The 21,974-nt window shown below is 39.9% G+C and overlaps 1 protein-coding gene across 6 annotated transcripts in view; it reads left to right on the forward strand.

Moving 5' to 3' along the window:
* The first annotated feature begins 465 nt into the window (after positions 1-465).
* ROBO1 (roundabout guidance receptor 1) overlaps positions 466-21,974 on the forward strand; it is a 1,129,252-nt gene continuing 1,107,743 nt past the window's right edge. For all 6 annotated transcript variants that reach the window (XM_072806522.1, XM_072806527.1, XM_072806524.1 and 3 more), the window contains exon 1: positions 466-700. The gene's annotated coding sequence lies outside the window, so the exon portion shown is untranslated. The remainder of the gene's footprint in view (positions 701-21,974) is intronic.

A 21,974-nucleotide genomic window follows, 5' to 3' on the forward strand; every position in this document is an offset into this window, starting at 1 on the left:
CAGCTTCTAGCATTTTAACCTACTTCGGAGCAGCCATGCATTTCCTAGAATAAAATCAAGTATTATTTCACATGGGTGAAGTGCAGTAGTATCTGACTACATACACATTTCCTGGATTTCTATCCAAATAACTCATGCGAGGGAGCAGAAAAGAGGCTTTTTCCGCCAAAAGTATCCGTGAATCTTCTTCAGAAAATGTTAAGACCCTTTGTATTGCCAAAGCCACTCTGCACAGACAATTAAAAGCCAAAATGAAATGATAGATCACATGACAGGAGTTTCAATGTGAGGGTCCCCCCCCCCGCCCCCCGGTTAAACATCGCAGCAGGCATCACAATACCCGAGGTAACGAATCAATTAAATCCACCTCCCCTGGGCGCCTCCGAGTTGGCGCCGAGCAGTAGGACCCAGGGGCCTCCGCAGCCACCAATAGAAGCGCACACTCGGGCCATTTGCATGCGCCGCGTCCGCTCCGCGCTGCTCTAGGAACACGGGAGCGGGGCTCCGAGACGGCTCCGCCGAAGCGGGATCGGGTCTTCCCAGGGAGCCGACGGCGGGAAGAAACCCGACTGGCCCCCGGCCCGGATTCCCTCGCCCTCGCGTTTGAGAGTCGCGCGCGGCTTCGGCGGTGGCTCCCGACCCGGGGGGCTCTGCGGTCCGCAAAGTCGCGGCCCGGGGCTTGGACGCCGTCCCGTGGAGGGTGAGTCCCCCGCGCGGCGGCCGAGGCAGCGCCCGCAGGCTCGGGAGCGGTCGCGGGGACGCGCTGCGCTCGCTCGGTGGCTGCCCGCGCGCCGGGTGCGCCCCGACCCCGCGGGGTGCCCGGAGATTGCCGCGACCGGTGGCGCTGGGGCCTCGCGGGGGTGGACTCCGGAGCCCTCAGGCCACGTCGAGAGTGCAGCCTGCGCCCGGGCGGGACTCCACAGGTCTCCCTGCAGGGATGCGGGTTTCTGGGTCGGCGGCTCTTCGGAATCCCTTGCGAGTTGTTCCGAGCGTCCGTTCCGGGCGGGCCGCCCGCTTCACAGAGAAGTTTCGGGGCTGGGGTCTGCGGCGCGCGGCCGGGTTGCCCGCGAGCGCGGATGCGGGGCGTCCTGGGGCCCGGGGGGCACCGCCTCCGAGGATGCTCCGGGCGCCGCCGCGGGGCAGGTGGGCAGGAGGCGCCCCGACTTTGAAAGCCTCCGTCTCAAGGGGGGCGCCAGGGGGCTTTGGAGGACGCGCCGCTAGAGGACCCCGAGGAACCCGCAGGGAGACGGGCGGCGAAGTCTCCCGAGACCCGCGTCTGCAACCTGCGGCTTCTGCCCGGACGGCAGCGCGGCCGCGGGAAGGCGGGGGCCGAGGCCACGGCGGAGGGGCTGTACCTGGGGAGCGGGCAGGACGGGAGACCGGTGAATGACCGGCGGCGCCCCGTTCTCCCCGCACAAAACCACGCGCGCGGGACGTGCGGGGAAGCGCTCCAGGCTGGCGTTTAGCTGGAAAAGGTACTGGCGGGAGGTGCGGGCGCCTCTGCACCGGCGACCACTGCCCCTGCCGGGCCCTCGGCCCCCGCGCTCCTCCCGCTCGTGCGGCTCGACCCCGCAGCGCTGCGGACACAATGCGGGAGGCCCCGCGCCGCGCCGCGCCATCCCCGGGGGCCCCGCGCAGGAGACGCCCCCAGGCCCGCAGAGGTCCCGGGCGGTCCGGGTACGGGCAGGTGCGGGGGCGGGGGCGTGCGAGGCACCCCCTCCGGGTCTTCGGTCCGGAGCTGCTCCCGCCCCCGAAAAGCCCTGGGGTGCGCCCCCAACGCCCTCGAGGAGGCGCAGGAGAGGGGACGACAGCGGGGAACGTTGATGAGCCTGCAAGAGAATGGCCGCAGGTGATTCGGGGCAGTGCGGTCCTCAGCCAGGCTTTCCTTGGCGCTTTTAAGTGCGCTGCTCTGAGATGCGGCTTTGAAATGCGCGTCCGCGGCCTCTCTGCGGCTGGACGGGGCAGGCCTCCAGACCCGGGCTCGCTGGAGACCCTTCTGCATCTGCAGGCGGGAGGCTGCAGGGCCGGGGCCTTCATTTCGCGGCGTCATTTACCCCTGACCTCAGCACCTCCCACCCTTTCACGCCCTCACCAGGGAGTGCCCTGACCTTGCAAACTCCTCTGGGTCATCTGCCCCGTTTCTTTTTAAGTGATTGTGTCAGGCTGTGCCTTACAAAGGCCTGTGAAGAAATGGTTTGTGTATTTCAAGTAGTGGTGGGAGATGGTTTAATTTGGAGGTGGATCTTCAGCGCCCGGGAGCATTTGGAGGAAGGGGCAGAGATGAAGGACTCTAGAATGGCCCACACGGGGTGTTGGTTGCTTGAAGGAGAACTTTCAGAGGAAATATACGTCTTTGAGCACATGGGGGGCGGGGGGGGGGGCGGGCGGGGGTTGGTGGTGATGGAGACAATATCATTGCATTCTTTTCCCACTTAGAATTTCTCCTTCATTACGGTTGTTTGGGAACTAGGATGTAATACTAAATAGAAAATACTTTGAGAATCCATCTGTTTATGAGGAGGCCAGCTAGAAGTGTGGTAGTTAGGCTTGGGCCCAAACTTGGATGCTCCTCAGACCTATTATTTTGAGAGATTCAGTTTGCTACTCTGAATCCTGTGTCTCTTCTGTATCTTTTGAAAGCTTTCTGAAAGGCATGCAGCATGTTGATTTCATTAATGGCTTTATTAAAGGGTTAGTGGGTGTTCCATCAGTCCCTTCCTTTCCTCCCCCAAAAGGAAAACAAAACAAAACGAAACATCAGCAACAGCATCTAAGAACACACACCAGTGGGGTGAGGACTTTGTGTGTGTGTGTCTTAGGAACCTATCTTCCTCTCACAGGAGGGGAGGGTAAAACTGAGGATGCAGGAGTAAGGAGTGAGGGCATGCACCTCATATCGTTACTATGGATTTTGGACTTCCTTTAACCCTTCTCCACCTATCTTCCTGCATGCGTCTTCCAATTTAGCCCTGTATGATCTGCAGAATTGAAGCACAATGACACAGCTGCAGATCCCTGATGAAGGCTGGCTTCAGAACACAGCTGTTAATCACATGTTGGGTGGATTTTTCCACATACTTCCTTTTACTTCCCTTTTCTTCACGTCCCCTGTCCTTGAACCAGCATAGTGTTACCATCTTCTAGGCTATATTCTGCAAGGGGTTAGTGATTTCTAGCGGCAAAGCACTGTCTGGGTATGGGAGGAGGACAGAGATTCAACAGCTGCCCTGGAGTCCCATAGGTTTAAAGCTGACTTTCTCTTACTGTGTACTGCACAGAATAAAGAAAAATATCCTGATATCTCCCCAAAGAGAATTATATTGGCCTGTATAATTGTCTTTATTTTATTGCATAGTGGAATCAATTCAGAAACAAAATAACATTGGTCAGAAATGAAAGGGAAGCTATATGCTCACTTGCAATATTTGGAAACTAATGTACTCAGCTGTGAGAACTCACCTTTTGGCATCCATCTATACTTGATATATTAGGAGCTATTTTTATTCAAGCAAGATTTACTATGTTACTTTCATTATGAGGCAGAGCAACTTAAGACACTGCAGAGGTGTGAGTTTTAAAAGAAGAAGAAGAAAAAAACCAAAACAAAACAAAACAGGGCAGCAAAGCAAGCCCTTGGCAGCTTGATGAATGAGCAGGTGCAATGCACCATTTGAAATGTAACTTGAGGTGAGCTTCCATCCAGTCCACTAGAGAATGAGTTCCTCCTTATAGTCCAGAGAACTCAACTGATTTCCTCTCTCTCTCTCTTTCTCTCTCCCCCCCGCACCTTTCTCTCTCATTCTCTCTCGCTCTCTCGCTCTCTGATCTCTGAGTTCAGAAACATAACCATAATAACATACAATAGACTAGACTTACTACCTGGTCACATAATAATTTATGTCTAAATTTGCTATTGAAGTGAGTGAGCAGTATTCCTGTTAATGCATTCATGGTAATATCTAAAACATATTAGTGTCCTATGAACTGGCCAAGTCTCCAATGCTATAGGAAATAGAGGTATTAGAAGAGTAGCTGACTTACCCTAGGCCACATAGGAGAAAACTGTAGACATAGCATTAGGCATCTTACCTGCGATAGATATTTCATTCAATTTTCACATCATTCTTTTGAGGTAAGAATCTTCTTTAGATTTCTTTAATATATGAAGAAACTGAAGCTCAGAGAGGTTAAGCAAAATATACACAGTCATTCAGCAAATAGGGGAAGATCCACAATTGGAAACAAGTTCTTGCTCGTGACAGAGTACATGCTTCTCCAGTTTCCATGGGACTATATTTCCCTCTCGTATTTAGAGAAGTTTCATTATTTTTAAAAATTTTGTTTCAGCACTCATAATTTTTTGATCTCAATATCCTTTTCATGTCCAAACCATTCTTGGCACCACCCTCAGACCAGTCTTCTCTAAACAGTGACTTTGCAAGGATGTCATAGTCAGAGAAAACTTCTTTAGTAAGAAAGCCCGCCTCTCTAATCATTGCCCCAACTGTACCATCATCTCTGGAAGTTAAAGAAGAAGCATAAAAATTAGAGTCTTCATCATTTACTTCAAAATTTGCACAGATATGGCCAAGGAATCTGGAAGAGTCCATTACGTCTTTCTGAGACAGAAATTGTACACCTCCACCTTCATATTTCCACACACATGGCTTCTATGATCTGCATGTTTCCCCACTTTAACTTAGCCAAATCCTACGCATTTTTAAGGGTGGTTCATGTTTCTCCTCCACCATGTAATCTCTGAGCATTCCAACCCTCATGTTTCTCCTCTACCATGTAATCTCTATTTCCAACCCTTCTAGTTTTATACATCTCTGAAATTTCCAATAGATTACAATTTCTGCCATTTTATTTGGTCTTTATTTGGAGTTAGGAGGAGTAAGCTGACATTTCTGGAGCACTCTATATCATATCTTTTTACATAAATTACCTGTCAGATTCAGCTTTCTATTTGTTCATTATATTTCTGCATTTAGCCCTCATGCTCCTCAGTCACCCCAGATCGTGTCTAGAGTTTCACTAATGAAATCCAAATTTTATGTCTCTAGTCCACATAGTACTCCTGATTGCTACTCCTGTATTTCCAAAAATCTACTTGATATCTCCAGCTAGAGATATATTGCAAAAATTTGTAAGGAAAATATAGTAAAGGAAATTACTCAAAGGTACATGTATCATTTTTCCTACCATACTTGACCTTCTACTTGGTTTTCTAAGTCCTAAGTAAGTCCATCATGCATCAGGACAAAATCACCTATGACATGTCCCTCTCCCTCATCCACTACACTCAAGTAACAACAACAACAAAAAAATACACACACATATATATTTACTAATGCTTTTATTTTTCTTGAACCTAGCTTCTTTTCTCCATAGACAGCCTTGCCCCCAGTTCCCACTTTTAATTCTTGGGATTAGCCTTCTAAACTAACAACTCACCTCCGTTCTTGCTCCATTTAAATCCATACATCATATCTGCAAGAGTCCTCTTTCTAGAGCACAAGTGATGAAGGTTATCTTGTTACTGAAGGTGCTCTATCATTTGGACTCAGAATTCCTCTCTTCAGTTTTTAGCTTTATCAGTTACTATGAAAATCTACTTGCATTTTCTCAAATACTGAGGCTATATCATTCCTCTCTGCTTTTGTGTGTTAGAACTTTGGCTCATAATGGTTCTCACTTTTCTTGATCTTTGGATCTTTGGAAACACAAAGCAGCTGTTACCCTTCTGTGAAGACCTTCATGTTAAGCAAATAGATTTAAATATACCTCCTTTAATGCTTTCTTAATAACATCTCTGGAATTCTGTTGTATATATTTATTCATTTTTATCAAGGGACTGAATTCCTCAAAGCAGTATTTTCCAAACTTTGGCCACTGAACCAAGGAAACCTCTTAATCAAGAAAAATAACACTGAAATAACACTCCCTTGACCCCCGATCAGATTGAATACGTTAAAATATGTGCAGATAGGACTCTGGAATCCATATTCCAACAAGCATTTCAGATGTAACTAGGCACGTGGAATTTATCACAACAGTTGCTCCCCAAATCAGCTAGGTCAGTTTGGCGCTCAATTTGGCAGTTTGGGAGAAGCCATCAGTGTAGCTTTTTAGATCTCACTGAGGACTATGGGCATGTCTTCTTGGATTACTGTGCTTCAAAGAAATACTTGATCACAGAGCATAGTGTGTCAAATCATGTGATTCATTTTATTTTTAATTTTTTTTTTTAAATTTATGATAGTCACACAGAGAGAGAGAGAGAGGCAGAGACACAGGCAGAGGGAGAAGCAGGCTCCATGCACTGGGAGCCCGACGTGGGATTCGATCCCGGGTCTCCAGGATCGCGCCCTGGGCCAAAGGCAGGCGCCAAACTGCTGCGCCACCCAGGGATCCCCATGTGATTCATTTTTAATGAAGCAAGAGACTCCTGCATCAGAAGGACATACTGGTTAAGAGCACAATTTCAATAATCACATAAGAAGATGGCCTGTAGAGTTGAGATGCTATAATGTAGAGTATTTGGAACTTTACTGACTCTGACTTTGTGATATTATGACATGTTTGGCAGAGATGGAGAAAATAGAGAGAAGCAAATGTCTGTAAATTACCACTTGGATTATGTAAAAACATAGTAAACAAAATTTAAACCTTTTGTGCACAGATTACATCTCCCTCCAAGAGGTAACTTAATAGTAAATTTGTTATTTTCATCCCCATGTATTAACTTTTAATACATGTACACCCTTCATGTATAGTATTGTATTAAATAACTATATTATTTAAATAAGTTGTAACATACCATGTGCATTCTCAGGAATATTGATTTTTGTGATTTAAGTCAATGCAGGAAGACTTGATTCATTCATTTTCATTGCTGTATAGTATTCCATTTTTTAAATCTACCACAATTAGGCACTTCCAATTTCTATAACAGGAAGACTTGATTCATTCATTTTCATTGCTGTATAGTATTCCATTTTTTAAATCTACCACAATTAGGCACTTCCAATTTCTATAACAGTGTAGCAATGATTTGCATGTGCATGTGCATGCATCACTGGGAATGTATACAATTCTTTTTTTCATGGATATGCCTAAGAATGAAATTGTTTGATTATCTGGAATTTACTGATTTCCTGTATTCAGGTATTGCCCAAATCCCACACAACACATGTAGCATTTATACTTACCAAGCACATTTGTGAGAACTACCATTCTGTCTACACTTGGCAAAATTTAATATTGTCAATTTTACCAATTGAATAGTTTTCATTTTTCTTTCCTGATTGTGCAGTGAACATCTTTTCATTGAGAATTCAGCTGTCTTCACTGTGAATTACTCAAAAAATATTTTACCTTTTTTTTTTTTTTTTTTTTTACTGCAATATTTATCTTTTTCTTGTAGATTTATAGAAGTCCTTTATATATCCTACATCCAAACTCATTTTTGGTTAAACTATTTGGTTGAAAATATTTTTCCCTGGGCTGCATCTTATTTTTTCTGGGTTTTTTAGTGTGTCTTATTTTTTTAAGTATATTTTGTTTCATTAAAAGTAATAAAACTTTTACATTATGTTTTCTCTTTTTTATGTCTTGTTTTAGAAACCATTCCTTATGGTGAAGTCATAAAATATTCTCATATATTTTTAAGTTTTCAAATTTTGCTTTTTACATTCAGCTCTTTGATCTATCTAGAATTGATTTTAGTTTTCATGTGCTGAGAACTGTGGTTGTCACGTATGAATGTTCCATATGTGGTTGGATTCCTTTTTTGCCTACAAGGCTACTTGGCATCTGTCCGCATTTGAGACACGTTTTTTCTGGTCATTGTCTGCCAGGTTGGTATGTGGACCATTATCTTGAGGAAACATCACAATGTTAATGAACCAGAGTAAAATCATTAATTAAGATTTCAACCCAAATAGGTTTATATTCAGTTAGAATTAAAGACCAGTGCTTTTTATGACAAACTGTATAATCTCTTTAAATGGTTTGTGAATTGTTCATGCGTAATGAGTCCTTTAGCTATGCCTAGCATAATTTAGTTCAGTTTTAGTTCTTACAGAGAATATTAATGAATATCCCAAAGACACACTTTCCTTGTTTCTAAGACTAGCAAAGTAGATCAAAGGCAGAATCATGATTCACTCAGGAATGAAGCGTGATTGACCATTTGCCAGGTGAATTATATAACCCATAGGAGGAACGATATTTTAGCACAACAGCCAATAGCTTCTGATTGATGCATATCCCTTGAATAAGCACTTAAAATATTAAAACAATGGCAAAAAGTTTAGATAGGAAATTATTGCAGTGTGCTGTACATATTACATTTTACCTTGGAATGAGGAACTAGGGGGACTGTAAAACCACTTTACCTGCTTATATATAGTGATAGCCAGTTTCTGTAAGAATTTGCTTTTTATCCTATAATGGACAAGAAAATACCACACAACTGTGGTTGGCGCTAAGCCAAGGCTTGGATTATTTAAATATTGGGTATTAATTTAAGAGATTTTTGTATTAATTTAAGAGAGTTTAAGAATGGTCCAGTTTGGCCAATGAAAGAATCTTCTATTTATAAGCTTCTCTGAAAAAAAGGCAAAAACATTTAAAGAAAAGCCTCTGCCTACACTACAAATTACACCCAGCCCGTTAATTCCAGTTTTTCCAATTAATGTTTTGGTCATAACTTGGAGCAAGGAAAGGAACTACTTAGGAAAAGAGCAAAGTCACAGTTTACCTTTTCTTATTCATTTCTTTTGTTGCCACTTTCTGGACTCTGCCCTTCACGCTCAGATCTGGGACTATTATTCTAACTTCTTTCCATTTTTCTCACTTCCCCGCTAGGCATAGTGTCTCTTTCACTGTACCACACACTTACTGTCCCTCAACACAGCACTTGGTTTCCAGCTAATTGCCTTTGCCTTTCTACCCTCTTAAAATACCCTTCTCCTCTATTTAGTGAGGTCATATTCATCTTTCAAGATATAATTTAATGGTTACCTCCATTTTGAGGCATTTCCTAATTTTCCCCTAGGAAGCTCATCTCTCTTCTCTTTGTGTTTTAGTGGAAATTAGCACCTACCTATACTCTACTTCTTATTAAATATTTTATTTATTTATTTATTTGAGAGAGAGAGAGCACACAAGTGGAGGGGGCAGAGCAGAGGGAGAAGCAGATTCCCCTCTTGAGCAGGGAGCCCGATGTGGGGCTCCATTCTAGGACCCTGGGATCATGGCCTCAGCCAAAGGCAGCCGCTTAACTGACTGAGCCACCCAGGCGCACCTGTACTCCTCTTTATTACAAGTGGTACTCATGTGCCATTTTTAATGACCATACTAACTGGGATAAAGATGATGAACAGATTCTTAGTGTATTTGTCTAAACCTGCTATTAAAGTATAATTGAATATATTCCCTATGCTGTGCCTATTAATCTCGTGACTTACTCAGTTGAAATAGTCACATTGTACATAGTCAATAGCCACATGTGGCTAATGGCTAATATAATGGATCAAGCAGATATGGAATAGTCCATCAGCTCAGAAAGTTCAATTACACTGTGCTGGGAAGAATAAACTCATGGTAAAATTTGGAACAAATGAATGAATGAATGGAGATACTAATGGCCTTTGATTTTCAGTGAATAAGTGCCACTAAGTTGGATTGTCAAACATTATCATATCGGTGAGGGTAATTTCGCAACTTACAGATGTTAGCATCTCTTGGAAATAAACACATGATCTCAGCCTAACCAGGAAGGTAATAACAATATGAAACTCCAAAGAAACCAAAGGGAAGGGCACCCGGGGCTCAGTCAGAAGAAACTAAGGGAGAGTTAAAGTTAGTCTTTGATGATCTCCTTACATACCATCTCTTTAGGATTTAGATTCCTTCACAGGTGGAAGTAAATTCACTCACTCTCAAATATCAAATAGAGATCAATTAGAATGGCTATTACAAAAAAAAAAAAAAAAAAAGTAGTGGGATGCCTGGGTGGCTCAGTGGTTGAGCGTCTGCCTTCAGCTGAGAGCATGATCCTGGGGTCCCGGGATCAAGTCCTACATTGGGCTCCCTGCATGGAGGGAGCCTGCTTCTCCCTCTGCCTGTGTCTCTGCCTCTCTCTCTGTGTCTCTCATGAATAAATAAATAAAATCTTAAAAAAAAGAGTAGAAAACACCAGTTGTTGGCAAGGATGTGGAAAAATTGGAACTGTTGTGCACTGATGGTGAAAATGTAAAATGGTGCAGCCACTAAGGAAAATGGTATGGTATCGTGGTTCCTCAAAAAGTTAGGCAGAATATCATATGATATAACAATTCTGCTTCTAGGTGTATGTCCTTAAATATTGGAAGCAGAGACTGGAATAGATGTTTGCTCCCATGTTCATAGAAGCTTTATGTACAACTGCCAAAGTAGAAATGACCAAAATGTCCATCAGTGGGTAAATTGATAAATGAGATGTTCTATATACTTACAGTTAATTATTATTTCAGCCTTAAAAAGGAATGAAATACTGATACACACTACAGCATGGATCAACCTTGAAAAAATTATCTTAAGTGACAGAAGTCAGACAAAAAAGTTAAATACCGTATGGTTCCACTTGTATGCAGTACCTACAATAGTAAGATTCATAGGGACAATAAGGAGAATGGTGATTGTCAGTTGTTAGGGCTGAGGGGAGCAGGGAAAGGGCACTATTATTTAGTGAGTATAGACTTTCACTTGTGGATGATGTAAAAGTTCTGGAAATGGGGACGCCTGGGTGATTCAGCGGTTTAGCATCTGCCTTCAGCCCAGAATGTGATCCTGGAGGCCTGGGATCAAGCCCCACCTCAGGCACCCTGCATGAAGCTTGCTTCTCCCTCTGCCTGTGTCTCTGCCTCTCTCTCTCTCTCTCTCTCTCTCTCTCTCTCTCTCTCTGTGTGCCTCATGAATAAATAAATAAAATCTAAAAAAAAAAAAAGTTCTGGAAATGGATAGTAGTGATGGTTATACAACAATGTCAATATACTTAATGCCACTGAATTGTATACTTTAAAAAGGTTAATACCATATGTTTTATGTTATACGTAGTTTACCACATCAAAATTATTTTGACAAATATTTATTAAGCCCATTTGTGGTTGGGCACCCTCACCCCTTAGAAAAGATTTTTCATTCCAATGTGGCTTCTCAGTGTTCTTTAAATGCTCATTTTCAACACAGCACCATAGAATAGTCTCTCTGCCTATTAATATTAAGAAAAAGGCAGTGAGCCAGAAGAGAGTTCATGGGAAATGAACATAAATGCAACGGATCTATCTGCTCTATGGGGTGTACTTTATTAAACAAGTACACTTAATGGAGAAAAAAACAACCCCCCTTAACAATGAGTACTGTGCTTCTGGGTAAGACAGCTGGTGGGGTATGCTGGCGGTTTTGGAATGAAATGACTGCGTAACTGGATGCAGTGAAGTAGTCGTGAACCCCCAGGAGGACGTTGTGTTGGGGTGATGCAAAGTGGCCAGTAAGAGAGTGCCTTAGTCACCTGCACATGCAAACTGCTAGATGAAAGAGTAATATGATCAAATGGGATTACTCTGTGACACAAATGTATGCGGGTATAGTGAATTGCAGATTATGGAGCATCTGCTCCTCTGCTGACTCCTTGGGGGGCAGGATGTGTACAAGGAAGGGGCTTTGTGGGGATGGTGAGAACACCAATTGCTCTTGGTGCTGGAAATAGAGCAACAGTCTCACTCTCTCCTTTCATGTTTTCTTTCCTTAGTGTAAGGATTCACCTCCTGCCATAATCCGCCCTCTGATTACCCTTACATTTTCTAGGTAGGTACGGTTTGACATCTTCTGATAACTCTTTTTCATGGATGATGGTCTGGCATGCTTAAAAAGCGCCCTGAAATTTGCTGCCCTTCGTACAGCACACAGAAGTAAGGCTTTTCCTGTATTGTGCAGGAGGCATGAGCTGCGAATTGTTTTTCCAGGAGGGTAAGGCCTTGGGCTGATTCTGTCATGTTCTTTTGCCCGATGCTGTTGATTACAGGTGTTTTTCTGTCAAATTAAATTCAGCTTAGTAAACTTGAGAGCATGGAAAGAAGATCCTGATTTTATTAGCTTATTAGAATGATATTCCGACTAGACAAGTTAATCAATCAGTTTCATTCTGAGCATTGGGGATATGAAAACTATTATTAAAGTGGCATTAGAGAATGAGAGCTTGGACAGAGGTAGGGGAAAATACCAAGGAAGGACTTGTCCTTTTTTGAGAGCTGTAGCGATAGTTAATGTATTAGTGAATATATTTATTTTGCCCTGGTTGCTGGTGCCAAAGCAGCAAAGAAATGGGGGTCATAGCTCTTCAATTTGCCTCTTCCATATCGCTTCAACTTTCCATAACTGCCTTCTTTTACTTATTTTTATAATTATTTCCACTTTAGGATAAAAGGTCTTTCAAAGTTTCAGAATCCTTTCTCCTTAAGTAACCCCCTTGTATCCTCTCCCTTCCTTTTAAAAATTAAACTTCTGGAAATAGTAGCCTTCTCTTGCCTTCCTAAGCTGTCTCTGGTTCTGCACCCCTACTCCGCAACCACCTGTAGGTCTGTGCAGCCCTAATGTGATCACTTTGAGACTCTATACATTTAGAATTTGCCAAATCAGTGGCCGAGCTTCAGACTCATCCTACTTCAGATTTTCGTGAAGTTTGACATAGATCAACTAAATTTCAGGGCACCACTCTCTTTTAGGTCTCCATACATTTGGCTCTTCTACATCTTGCTCTGTTGGTCTCTGTCTCCTCTACTAGTCTCTTAAATGCTTCCTGTTCCCCAGATTCTGCCCATAGAACTTTTTCTTGGGGTTCTGCATATTTTCCCTCCATGATTTCCTTCACTGCCCAACTTCAAACTTACATAATGGAGAATAAGATGATGGTGTATGAATAATAATAACTGGTGATGATTCTTACAGATGATATTTATAGAGCATCCTGAGAAGCACCTTTCTACTTTTCTTGCACGTAATCCTACAAATCAAAGAGTAGTGGTTGCAGGCAAGGAGTCCGTGACTTTCACGTGCAGGGTTTCATGGCCAACTGGCAGAGCTTCCTTGTAAGCATGGCTCTGTTTGGTTCAAAGTCCAGGCTCTTACCATTAAAAGACCTCCTGCAATTATGTCTCTCCACGGCAGAGGTCCTCAGCTCGGCTGCACGTTAGATCCCCTGGGCAGTTTTGATTTTCTTTTCGTTTTTGTTTTTGTTATGTTGTTGTTTAGTATTTTTAAATCTCCATGTCCTGTAGCCCAAATTAGTTACATCAGAATTGTTTGGGAAACAGGCTTTGATTTTCTTTTTAAAAGTGATTTAGGTGTTTCTAATGGGCAGCAGTAATGAGAACAACTGCTTTATAGTAAATATTTTGATGATATTCAAGTATATTGCTCTAGCACAGATCTCTCTTCTCAGATGTAAATTTCTACTTTCAGGGTTTACTGTATCTCTTCATCTTTCTGTCCTCACTCTTCCTCCACCACGGAAATTCTCATGTTCCAAATGAACTCCCCATCATTTATTGTTGTTGTTGTTTTTAAAGATTTTTAAAATTTATTTGGGATGGTGAGAGAGAGAGACAGAGAGAGAGAGAGAGCGCTGGGGGAGTGAGGCAGAGGGAGAGGGAGAAGTAGACTCTGCAGAGCAAGGAGTCCAATGCAGGGCTCCATCCCAGGACCCTGGGATCATGACCTGAGCTAAAGGCAAACACTTAACTGACTGAGCCACCCAGATGACCCCAAAAAGAGCCTTATCACAGTTAAAATACCTGTCTCCCTCAGATGGTCAGCACCAGGAGGGAAGGATGGCCCTCTGTTTTTCAGTGTTTCTCCAATTGCTAAGAGAGTGCTTTGCATAGAGGAGCTATTCAAAAGACATGTGTTGAATGTATATAAGGGCTCTATGCAGAAACTCCTATCTCTGTCCTTTCACACGTTTTTCTCTGAGTGGAATCACCAGATACCCTTTCTCTCTCTCTGCCTCTCTCTCTGACCTGGTAAACCATCTTTGATGTGACATACACGTATGAAATTTTCTGGACTTCACCAGACAGAAATAATAGCTTTCTTTTGGCTTTACAATACACTGTTGCTGCAACTGTAATAGGGGTTATATCAAATAGCACTGCATCGGGGCGTCTGGGGGGCTCAGTTTGTTCAGCATCTGCCTTCAGCTCAGTTCATGATCCCAGCGTCCTGGGATTGAGCCCCACATTGGGCTCCCTGCTCAGCAGGGAGCCTGCTTCTCCCTCTCTTTGCCCGTTGCTCCTTTTGTTCTTGTGTTCTTTCTTTCTATGTCAAATAAATAAATAAAATCTTTAAAAACTAGCATTGCATCATCTTTGTTTCCTGTCTAAATTAAGAACATCAAAGAACTAGATAGAGGTATATGTTGTTTCTATTTGTTACCTCTGTACATATTATAGTGCCTTGCACCCAGTGATACTTAAATTCTTATTTTTGATGAATGGATGGCTGGTTTTATATATAGTGTATTCAAGGACTCTGGCAGTGGTTTTCCAGCTACTCTGTTTTAATGTTAGGTTGTGCAACTTTTTCTCTAGGAAAAAGAAGTGGAAAAATATACTGGTATCTAACATTATGTCATCATTTGTTAATGATCCTATGAGTAAGAAAAAATTGTTTTATTTGTATTCTGAATAATCAGACTTTTCACTGCTTTGTAAGCCTATGTTCATAATATAATAGACAAAAATTATAACATAAAGTGTGACCACTATTCTTAAATATTTTTTAAAAAAGTCTCTGACTTCCTTAGTGAGAGATAAATGATTTTTAGCCTTCATTTATACCTTTAATAGTGTGTAATAGTCCATTTACAGACCCCAGGGTCCTGTAGATATATATTTGGCTTAATGGCCCAAACTGAGTATCTTCAGTTTTGCCATCCTACCATAGATCATATACACAGCTTTTTGCTCTTTTGCATGTAGTTTCGACTTTGTCTGCATAATAACACTTAGCTAAATTATCAAACACACATTAGGACTTTTAACTATTAAATTTTATTAATACCATTCCTTCAATTCAATGGGATTATATCGAAAAACTGAATTTTAATATTTCTAGTAGATAATACATTAATTATTCTACATTTAGATTGCAGTGTTAATGTGCAGACATCTTTGCCTTTAATAGTGAAATGTAATGGTATAATAACTTAATTTCCATTTATTTGTGTAATGGGAAGAGAATGGGAAGCGATGTAAATAACAAATAGTCTATAAAATTTATATTTATGGAGAATTAATGACCAATTCAGTTTCCCCTTGTGTACAAAGGTATAGGATACTGAATAAATTCAGGAAAAATATGAAATTATTAAACTTTAATAGCAAGAGAAAATTTTAATTCACAAAATTATAACACTAGCATACTACCTTAGGTTTAAGCATATTTTATTGACTTTTCCTTTCATACATGAAGAGTAAAACCATCCCTACACTTGTGTTCTCCACCCTCACTGTCAACATTGTTTCCTAGTGAAAAGAATAATACATTCCCAAGCTAATGCTCAACAGATTTAGACCACATACCTACATGGGAGAACTCATTAAAAAACTTATTTCTCAGGGAACTTTAGAACAGCTAAGTATATTGCAAAATGAATTGCTTAAGTCATATAATTTTTGGTGTGGCATGCAGAGTTTCATAATGCTTACATGTTAGAGTAGCCCTAACTACCACACACACACACACACACACGAAAAAAAAAAAAAAAAAGAGAGAGAGAGAGAGAGAGAGAAAGAAAGATAATTTAAGAAAACAGAAAAGACCTGAAAAAAATGTAGGGCTTTGCCATTTGGGACCATATCTATTATTTCCAATGAAAATTTTGGAATTACACAAATTAAATTTAAACAACATGGCTTAAACATCCATGCAGATCCATACTAATAATACAATTCCACATGTAAAGACTACAAATGTTCTATAATCATTCTCTTCCATCTGCTATAAAGATAATAGAATTGTGCTTTTTATGATATAATCGAAATTTATTTTTACAAATATTTTAAGTATATCACAAATTTTCCTTTTGTTGAACTACTGCCTCATAAGCTCTGAATCTGAATATCCAAATCAGCATTTTGTTAGTCTCTAATTCGCTATAGACAACTGATTGTTTCTTAAATTCATGTTAATGTAATGTGCGGATCTATTTGAATTTCTACCACTGTCATTTGAAATAATTTATATATAAAGGTATGTGTAAAACTCATAAAGTCGTTTTAAAATTGGAAGTATCAATATGCCTGAATCCATCAAAATCTGCAATCATATAGTTTTCATGGTTACTGAACAGCTGTCTATTTTATGACCAGAAACCCAGGTCATAAAAGGAAAGAAAAATATGAGGACAATTTTACCAACCATATTATCACTAATTTTACATATTCATATATTTACTTATATTAACAACTCTTTATAGTGATGTTATTTGATCATTTATTCTGTCCCATTCTTGTCCCATTATCTGCCATTATGGATTTCCTCTAACTGGTAGATATATTTTTCTGAAGCCCATTGCATATTTGTTCTGCACGTTTCTCAAATATTAGTCCCATCCTCCATTTAGTTATTTGATCACCCTGTTTTTCTTGGCTATCTTTTGGGTTGTGAGGTAACCATAAATAAATAGAATGTTCCATCTGTGACTGTGCAGAACACCATACTCAGAGGAACTATGATTTCTGACTAAAATCTGTGTAGGAGTCCCAGTATCCTATATAAGTCTAGATAATCAAACATATTTCCAAAATAAATGAAAATAAAGGACAGAATGCTCCAAGATTCCCACAGATTGTGTTTCTAGGTCCCAGTCTCTTCAATTAAACATTAAAAACTAGAAATATATCTGCAAGTAAAATATACTTGTGTTTTAAAAAAAGAAAATCCAGTTTGTAGAATGTGAATTCACATTCCCTGCTTGGAACTGTATGATTTAGGGGCTGGAATACACCCTTGTATAAAGAAAATAATGTTGAATAAATAACTTAGAAATTAAGTAGCAATTTGGATTTAGCTTCCTTTTTTAACAGAGTATAACTGGTGGAATGAAAATAATATTGAGGTAATACATATATTAGAAATTACATAATTTATACTAGGATTCAGTATATTTATCAACCAAGTCTATTTTATTTTATTATTTTATTTTATTTTAGTTATTTTATTTTATTTTATTTTTATTTATGATAGTCACAGAGAGAGAGAGAGAGAGGCAGAGACATAGGCAGAGGGAGAAGCAGGCTCCATGCACTGGGAGCCCGACTTGGGATTCGATCCCAGGTCTCCAGGATCGCGCCCTCTGCCAAAGGCAGGTGCTAAACCGCTGCGCCACCCAGGGATCCCTATCAACCAAGTCTTATGCAAATATGAGTTATCACTGAAATACATGTGTATATTTATTGAAATTATTACTTTAAGTAATACCTGTTTTTAAAAGCTGGGCTCAGGGCACCTGGGTGGCTCAGCAGTTGAGTGTCTGCTTCAGCTCAGGTTGTGATCCTGGGGTCCTGGGATCGAGTCCCACATCGGGCTCCTTGCAGGTAGCCTGCTTCTCCCTCTGCTTGTGTCTCTGCCTCTCTCTCTCTGTGTCTCTCATGAATAAATAAATAAAATCTAAAAAAAAAAAAAAAGTTGAGCAGTATTGTAGGTTCAATGATGGCTGTGAGTTGTTTTGAGGAATAAAGAATGCAAATTAAAAATGTAGTAGGTATAATATCCCAGATTATTAGAGATTGTAGAGAATCTGGAGTGTATTCCTAATCCTCTTACTTTATAGATGAGAAACCAGGGACCCAGAAGTAGAAAGTGACATCAAGAGAGGAAAATTGAGGTAGAAATTGAGATAATATAAATAAGAAATCATATTATAGATTGATGATTGAAATAATGCTTGCTTTGAAAATACTTTCTATACACGTTTTAGAAGAAGATGTTGGAAAAATTCCAAGTTAGAACATGGACTTTAAAAATTTATGTTTTAAGTACTAACATGGCAAAGTGGCAAGAAATTTATGCATAGAGTGCTTGTATCACAATTTACTTATTCGTGTCTTTCAGTAAGTCTTCTTAAATAGCAGCCTATTTCTTTGCAGAAATTAATGTAGATGTTTCTAATCTTTGATTTCCAAAATTTTGGTGTTTTTTAAGGATCAAGGAAAATATGTTAATCACATCCATGCTATACAAAAGTGTACCATTTCCTTTCTGGATGGATATATGAAAAGAATAGATTTGAAAAATTTTTCCATAAAGTTAGTCTATGGTAAATCATGAATAGGATGAATCCAACTAAATATCCCACTATCTTTAGAAGTAGAGGGAAGGGTATATAGATTGATTTAATTTTTTACTTTCTTTTTTTAACCTTGGCTATAAAGTTCCAAATCATATTTTTGTATGCTGTTGCCACTGTATCCATAAAGTAGCACCATAGCAAAGCTGATGCAATTTGCAGTATTGTACCCTTATATGAAATACACCTATATGAAGAACATATAGTTATATGAAGAAAAACATGGATTCACAGTGAGGAGGATTTTCAAGAAGAAAAAGAAAAGAAGTCATGGATGAAGACAAAAGAATAAACTGACATGGCCTTAAGCCAATTAAGTCCTTAAGGGACTAATTTATTTCCTTATAATTGTAATGATATCCTAATTAACTAAACTTTAGTATTGTGTTCCAAAAAAGGAGAAAACACATGGCATATGTTCAATCTTTGCTATCTTTTTTGTGCAAGCATTTTTACCTGATTATTTAATCTTTTCCCAAGCTTGTAGAATTGGTATTACACCATTCATTTTGAAATATAAAGAAACAAAGGCCTAAAGACACAGTCTGTAAGAAGCACAGGTAGACCTTGTCTCTCCCTCTGGCCCCAAATTCTCTGTCATACTGCCTTGCATAGCTTCCGTTACATTAAATGTAAATGAATCTTCTTACAGCCTGCTCTGATACATTTATTTGGCAATCATCAAAAATTGTTATAAGAACGAAGAAATTACAGTAATTGACCTTTTTTTCTTTTTTAAAAAAGCAAGAACTGGATTTTATTTTTTCAGAGTTAGTTAACTGCTAATAACATACATTAGCGATTTGACAAAGTTCTTTCCCTTTTTTGGAAAACACCTTGTAAGTATTATTCTATTTAGGTGTTCTGTCTCATAGATACCAGTGTTGTGATTGAAGAATTTGTTCTCAGCTAGAATATTTCAGGGCGGAGCAGGGTCAACCAATGACGATATGGCAATAAGCCGTATCTCTGTCACTGGTTGGAATAATGGATGTAAGCTGTACTTAAAGCAAAAACACTCTGAATGCTTGCAGGGCCACCTTTTATCCTTCCAAACTATAAGGGCACTTAACTAGCACACTTCTAGCTGAAATAGAAAGTTTGAATAGGAATAATCATTGGGTACAGTTTTTATCCTGGATTATAGACATGTGGGCATTTGAGGCATTCATCTGAGAGGGATTATATATGTATAATCAAGAAGATAGATAAATAGATAATTGTAGTCAATAATGATATGTTTCTTTTTTCTTTTTCATCATTTCAAAAAGTTAGGAGTTTTAAAATGTAGTCATTGTGTAAATTTTTAATAAAGGGCTCCCTACTAATACTTATTTTTCTCCATATGTAGTTTTTTTTTTATAATGGAAGTAGAGAGTTTTCCTTGACAATAGGGTTTATTTCTTATCAGTCTTTGAAATAACACTTCATATAGATACCTGCTCCTACATTAGCAATTTGTATATTATATGGTTAAACAAATGCCACTCAGATGCCATTGGATGGTAGCAAAGAAATGGAGGTCTACTTCAGGAAGAGACAGTTGGTTTTGGCCAGATCTTTGCAATAAACATGAAACAAAACAGACAAAGAGACTTTAAGTACTGTGAACTACCTTCTTGGCTCTGTTTGCCCCCTCAGAGTATCATTGTCCAGCTAAAGGTACTTAGCCCTCTCTTAAGCACTAATACCCAAACCCAGTAATGTCTGAATGATTTTTCCATCACCAGTGCTTGGGGCAGAAAGCATTTCATCAAGCACATTTGCTTTTGAAGGAAACTCCTGTAAATACAACTGCTCACGTTGCAAAAATAATTAGAGAAGGTAGTAGCAAAGGAATCATAGAAATATCTTCTGAATTTAGTGGGAAGCAGTCAGTCTAGTTTGGGACAGAAGCTAAAAAAAAAATTTCTAATGAGAGACCCAGAGTTAGACTTCATAAATATAATGAAATAGCAGATCCAGATAGAGAAGTGCCAGGAGAAACACACCTCTATAGCAGTACCGAACTAAGTGTGTTTACCATTTACTGGAGTAAATGTGCCTGGCAGTTAACACCAGAACTACCAAATGGCTAACAGGTGACTGGGGGACAGGACTTAGCTGAGATGCCTTGTCTGCACCTCAAGGATCTTTCATCTTCCAGCAGGTAGCCCAAACTCTTCACATGCTTCAAAGTGCAGCAAGACAGCAAGCCCGAGCACAAACTGTTCGAGGTTCACTTGTAACCTGATCTAATGTTTTCTTGGCCAAACCATTTCACATAGCAACCCAAATTTAAAATTTCAGGAAACAGACTCCACTTCTTACTTAGAGAATCTGCACTATCTCATTGGAAAGGTGTGGATTTAAAAGAAGGGAGTAATTTGCCACCCTTTTTATGTTCTTCTGCATAGTCCTTTTATATCTATCTAGCAATTATATAATTTGATAGGTATCAATATAGTCAATCCTGCTGTGATGTACAAAATGTTAATTGGTAGCGTGAAACATAATTTTAACTTTTGTGCATAAAAGTAAGTTCTCCATATAAGATATTCAATACTGTTTTCCAGTAAAAATTAAAAATTAAGAAAATAACAGATGAAATACACTGACATTTACTTAATGGATTCCTACATGCAATACCACTTGTTTATAGGCGTATTTGTATATATTACTTAAAATTTGAGAATTCAGCAGGGTATACAATTCAATATATATGCTTCTTATAAATCAGAGGATGTAATAAAGAGATTACCAGGTCTGAAAGAGTGCCTTAAATGAATATAGTGGGATTTCATGAAGTGCAATTTTAAAATTGGTACAATTTACTACTTTTATGTCAAAGTTAATGATTAGAACTTTTATGCATTTTAGAGATGGTTTGTCATAAAATGGAGTAATCATATTAATGATTTGAGATTGTCAGAATGAAACAGGTCTTAGAGTTGTTGATGCTGTCATTCAAAACTGGATCATTCCCTGCCCTCCCAATGCATGAAGATAAGTTGTCTCAGAATTATGAACTTGAAATCATTAAAATCAATTGTCTATGATAATATTCATGATTTGATTATTGATATATTGCTTTAGCAGAGTATTCTAGGGAAAGTATTCACATATAGCAAGCTGTGAGCATCCTATTGGTGGAAACAGTGGACTCTAGGTGCTCCATCCACAGTGTTTTGAAGAAGGACTGGTTCTAAAAATACACTCCAGAAAGGTTTCTTGAACATCTTCCAAAAAAAAAACCTCACAAAACTTTCCTCAGTTTTTTTTTTCTTTTATCACTTACGTCTCTTTATTAAAAAAAGATTTTGTTTTATTTTTTTATTTTAGGGAGAGAGAGAAAAAGAGAGCACGTGAGTGGGAGGAGGGGCAGCGGGAGAGAGAGAATCCCAAGCAGACTCCCTGCTGAGCATAGAGCCTGACCTGGTGCTCAGTCTCATGACCCTGAGGTGATGACCTGAGCCGAAGTCAAGTGTCTGACACTTAACCTACTGAGCCACTCGGGGGCCCCCGAAAAAGTAAATGTGGAGAGACCTCAGTTACCAGTTGACATTCTATTTTTAATTTTTTGCAATTTAGTATTTTA

This window comes from Canis lupus, chromosome 30 (genome assembly GCF_048164855.1).
Source record: "Canis lupus baileyi chromosome 30, mCanLup2.hap1, whole genome shotgun sequence".
In the NCBI taxonomy this organism is placed as follows: Eukaryota; Metazoa; Chordata; class Mammalia; order Carnivora; family Canidae; genus Canis; species Canis lupus.